Below are 5,785 nucleotides of genomic sequence, written 5' to 3'. Positions count from 1 at the left end.
ACCTTTTCTTTATTTTTTCTGATTGCTGTGGATAGGATTACTAATACTATGTGGAATAAAAGTTGTGACAGTGGGCATCCATGTCTTCTTCCTGATGTTAGCTGCAAGTCTTTCAGCTTTTCTCCATTGAGTGTTGTATTGCCCGTGGGCTTGTCATAAATTACTTTTATTAGGTTATGTTCTTGCTATACAAACTAAGGTAAGAAATTTTATCATAATTGGATATTGGATTTTGTCAAACATTTTTTCTCCATCTACTGAGATGATCGTATGGTTTTTGACATTTCTATGGTTAATATGGTATGTGTCTTGTTTGATTTGCATATGTTATTTTTGGAGTATAATTTTCTTTTTTGGTAATTTTCTTTTTTGATGTCTGCTTTTGACATCAGTGTGATTGTGACTTCATAATATGATTTTGGAAGTGTTCCTTTTGCTTCTTCAAATTTTTGGAAAACTTAAGAAAACTGTGTGTCTGTTCTTTTTCTATGTTTGGTAGAATTCTCCTGTGAAGCTATCTGGTCTTGCTCCACCTCTTGACCTCTGTTTGTATGGAGTGTTTTTTATTACATATTTAATTTCATTTGTACTGACTGGACTGATCATTTGATCTATTTTTTCTTGATTCAGTTCTGGTATGTCTCTGAAAACTTGTCAATTTCCCCAGGTGGTCAAATTATATTTGTTGGTATATAATTGTTTATTATTTATTTTTAGAATGCATGTGTTTGAGCCTAGCTGCAGGGCCCTGGGATGTGACAGTGACACTCAGGAAGATGGTGGCACCTGGAGCATTTGGCAGTAAAGCATTAGGGCATGTTCATTTCCAGGTGCTGTGGAGCAACAACAGGTGGTACACAGTTGCAATGCCATCCATTGTGCTGGCCTATGAGGAGACTTGGGAGGTTGGTGTTGCCTATTGATGATGCCAAGTGGTTGTGGGCCATTACCACCTGTGGAGTTGGCCTGTTGACCACACAAGTGCCCCATCACACTTAGCCCATGAAAGAAGCACTGTCACCCCTAGCCCACGTAAGAGGGGCCCCACTGCTCAAAGATACAACATTCAAGAGTCCATGCGTGCATCAAGATGTTTCTATGGTGGTCTGCTGATCCACCTCTTGACCTCCCCAACAATGATGCCTTCCTGCTCCTGTGGGCCAAGACCTCCTTCAGAGATTCTTCAGCTGAGGTGCTCCACACACACCCCAGCCCTTGGTGCATGGATTCCTAGCTCCTCAGTCTGACTCATGTGCAGCCAACCCTAGTCCTCTCTCCAGAACAGACTTCAAGAGCCTGTGTTTCAGCACCCAGTCCCTGATGAGTGTCACAGGCTGTGGTGTCCTTGATGGTGGTACCAATGGTTTGTGTGGCTCTCTCTCTGTTTCGCCCTCCTTAGTCTAGGTGTTGTGCTTTTTTTCTGTGGCTTTGAGGCTTTGGGTACCACCAGTGTGGCTGATAAGGGGGCTTTCCAGGATGTGAGTTCCTTTCCTCTTTATCAGCTCCCTCTCAGGGGTGTTATTCCTTTCCTGATTCCTTTTTCTCTTTCTCGCCTCTTCTCTCTCTTTTTTCCTTTTCTCTACCCAGTTATGTGGCATATTTCTCACCATTTTTTGAGGTTTAAGGTCTTCTGCCAGGATTCAGTATGTAAATGTGACTTGTGAATTGTTTATTACATTTAGATTTCTTTTAATGTGTGTGTGGGATAAGGTGAAGGCACATGTTTTACCCCTTCACCATCTGGATCCCACCATCCTGGAAACTTCTATATCTTTTAGTATCCTTTCCAAATTCAAGTATCTTTCATGAGATATATTAATCTGATAAGCATATTCCTCCACTAGGAGGTAATACCCACCTGATCTTCTTCACCCGTTACATTTTATACAAACAACGAAAAGTATTGTAAAAATGAGGTCAGTTACATAAGAATCAGCAAGATGATTCTTAGCGGTTTTAATGAAGATCTTTTACTTAATCTCATTTATTTTTCACAGTTCAGCTTTGTTTTTTTCCTTGTATGGCCACATGTGCAGCATATGGAAGTTCCCTGGATAGGGTCATATCAGAGCTGTGTCTACCAGCCTATGCCATAGCCACAGAAACGCTGCATCTGAGGAGCTTCTGTGTCTTACACTGCAGCCAGAGGAAATGCCAGATACTTAACCCAACAAGCAAGACCAGGGATTGCACCAACATCATCACAGACACTATGTCAATTTTTAACCCCCTGAGCTACAACAGGAGCTCCCCATAGGTCATCTTTAATTAAGATCAGGTTGTGTATGGCATAGTTACCAAATCTCCCCATAGAAATACCGTGAAGTCACTATGAGGAAATCCCTTCAGAATTTGATGGAAAATTTACATTTGCATTTTAAGGATATTTATTGGCACTGACCTGTTACTCATCTCCCAGATATAGTCTTTTAATCCTAAATGCTTAGGGACCAAGGCTTATATTCTTAAATTCTCATTGACTTAAAGAAAAGTAGATGTAACAAATCACCTCTCAGTGAAATTTAGGCAAGGGGAATATTCTAGTTTACTTTTACTGTTAATATTAATATTGATTTTTATTTTTTCTGAATTATTAAGCATTTTTCTTGTTAGAGTTCAACAATGTATTATCATAGCTATTCAAAAATATAAGACTATGAAAAATAAGGATGAAAAAATGTATTGCAATTCATGCTGACCTCTGATTCAAAGGTGGAACTATAAAACATACAGGTAAGGGCAGAATATAACTCTGTTAGATAATTTGGGCATGCATATAGAAAGTTATTTTTATCTTAGCTAAATAAGAAAGTGCCATATATTTAATGTTTTTAAAAATAAAACTTTTGTCAGTGCTTGTAATTTTTAATTGATATAAACCATTTTGACCAAAGAATTTATGTCATTAGACAATGAAATACTTTGTAGATCACTAATTTGTACTAAGAATGTAGACTTTGAAAAGAAAACAAGAGTTTTTCTCACAAATAATATTAAGATTTAAAGGATGTCTTCTATTTCAAAGTGTTAGAAAACTAAAGTATAAAGGCATGGATTACATTTATTAGCCTTTTATGTGATGTTATGTCCTTCAAAAAATCTTGCATAATTTTTTCAGGAAATGGTATAATATTAAATAAGGTAATTCTTGTAGATGAAAGATGTACGGATTTTCTTAAAATTTCCTTTGTAAACTCTTCTTTGTCAATTTGTAGATGACAAATAGTTCATTACGGATCACTGGTGGAATAATGAAAACAAATTCACTCATCTCAGGTCACTGGAAAAGAGGTAGGATTGGAATCAACCATGCTTTATTCCCTAAAGCATTATACATCTGTTATTAGAAGCATAAGTCACAGAACATCAAAATACTAGTAATAGAAAAAGGAAATGGGCATGCACATATAAAAAAAAGCAATGTTAGAGGATGCAGAATTGATTCTAGACAGTGAAGCATATACATGATCCTATTAATATTTAAAAATGGATATTGGTGCATTCTGGACACCAAGAAACATTGTTAAGTATCATTATATAAAAAAACTATTATTTATATAAAGAAGGAAATACTTTTGATAGCTGAGAGTATAAAAAAGAATAATGGATTTAATACGACACTGAGAAAATAAATCAAAGAAGTGATGACCAAAGTGTATTTATTTATATAGTTTTTCACAGTAATGTTCTTTAAGGATGCACAGTTATCTCCTTTACTTTAGTGATGTTCATGCAATTCCTAAGACATAAAATTAACATACCTGTTTATGCTACTAAAACATTCACTTTCTTGAGAATATATATAAAAATGTTCTCAATTAAAAATGTGTAATTATACATATATATATAATATACACACATTTTTTTTATTTCTTTTTTTTTTTTTTTTTTTTTTTTTTTTTTTTTTTTTGTCTTTTGTCTTTTTGTTGTTGTTGTTGTTATTGTTATTGTTGCTATTTCTTGGGCCGCTCCCGCGGCATATGGAGGTTCCCAGGCTAGGGGTCTAATTGGAGCTGTAGCCACCGGCCTACGCCAGAGCCACAGCAACGCGGGATCCGAGCCGCGTCTGCAACCTACACCACAGCTCAGGGCAACGCCAGATCATCAACCCACTGAGCAAGCGCAGGGACCGAACCCGCAACCTCATGTTCCCAGTCGGATTCGTCAACCACTGCGCCACGACGGGAACTCCAATATACACACATTTACACACATGAAAAGTGATTTGCTATTTATTTAATATACTCTAATAAAAACATATAACACATTATTTCAGAATTCTGAGCCAAATATGGTAACATAAATATGTATAATATTCTCTAAAATTCACAAGAACAATTTTTTCCACTTTAAGCATCATCCCTAGAATTTCCAACATATTTTATGGGAATCCTGTTTTTCTGAGATCTTAAAAGCTTACATTACACAGAAATGAACTTCCCCTACAGGTATGTGTTCCTGTATCCGGAGTAAATGAAGTAGCTGAAAGAAGAATTCTACTACTCATAAAAAGAAAAATTTGAAAGGAAAATTATACAAACACCAATTTCAAAACTTTCTTCCCAACAAGTGTCAATTCAACATAGAGGGTGGATATGATTGAGGATAACCACTCCTGGACAAATGAATTTATCCTCATAGGATTTACTGATCACCCAGAGCTGAGGACTATTCTGTTTCTGGTGTTCCTTACCATCTACCTGATCACCATGGTGGGAAACCTTGGTCTGGTGGCACTGATATTTGCTGAGTCTCGTCTTCACACACCAATGTACATCTTTCTGGGTAACCTCGCTCTGATGGATTCCTGTTGTTCCAGTGCCATCACCCCCAAGTTGCTACAGAACTTCTTTTCTAAGGACAAATCATTTCCCTCTATGAATGCATGGCACAATTTTATTTTCTCTGCTTTGCAGAAACTGCAGACAGCTTCTCCTGGCAGCAATGGCCTATGATCGCTATGTGGCCATCTGCAACCCACTGCAGTACCACACCAGGATGTCAAAGAATCTCTGCCTTCAAATGACCACAGGCGCCTACATAGTTGCAACTGTGCATCCCATGATTCATACAGGCTTTCTCTTTAGGTTAACTTTCTGTAAGTTTAATCAAATTAATCACTTCTTTTGTGATATTCTTCCATTATTCAGACTCTCCTGTGTTGACCCTTATATCAATGAATTGATGGTATTTATATTTGCTGGGTTAGTTTTAATCTTCACTATTACCTTGGTAGTAATCTCTTACCTTTTCATCCTTTTCACTATTTTCAAAATGAAATCCAACAAGGGTAAAGGCAAAGCCTTATCTACTTGTGCATCCCACTTTCTCTCTGTCTCATATTCTACGGTTCTCTTATCTTCATGTATGTTCAGCCAAATTCAGGTATTGAAGGAGATAAAGATATACCTGTTGCTATTTTTTATACTCTTGTGATTCCTTTATTAAACCCTTTTATTTATAGCCTAAGAAATAAGGAAGTAATAAATGTTACCAAAAAGTTCTTGAAGATTTCATAACATTATGAAACAAATACTACATCATTTGGGTAACTTATTTCAATCTGATTAAACTTTTTTCACAATCAAGAGTACTGACAAGGTGGAAAATAGGTTCATACATAACATTAAATTACTAAAACATAATGGTGTATCAATCAAATAACCAAATGTAAATGACATTCCAAAATCTAGGCTACTAGGTTTCATCAGCCCTGAGATAAAGAACTACCCTTGTGGTCACACTTGCATCAGAGTGTAATTAGCTACATTTCATAACTACATTT

At 36.4% G+C, this 5,785-nt stretch overlaps 1 pseudogene; it reads left to right on the top strand.

Annotated features, from left to right (window-relative positions):
- Window positions 4,369-5,519, top strand: LOC100153810 (annotated as a pseudogene).

The sequence above is a fragment of the Sus scrofa genome, chromosome 13, assembly GCF_000003025.6.
Source record: "Sus scrofa isolate TJ Tabasco breed Duroc chromosome 13, Sscrofa11.1, whole genome shotgun sequence".
In the NCBI taxonomy this organism is placed as follows: domain Eukaryota; kingdom Metazoa; phylum Chordata; class Mammalia; order Artiodactyla; family Suidae; genus Sus; species Sus scrofa.
Note: the sequence above shows the minus strand (reverse complement) of the source record. Positions and strands in the feature narration are given on the sequence as shown.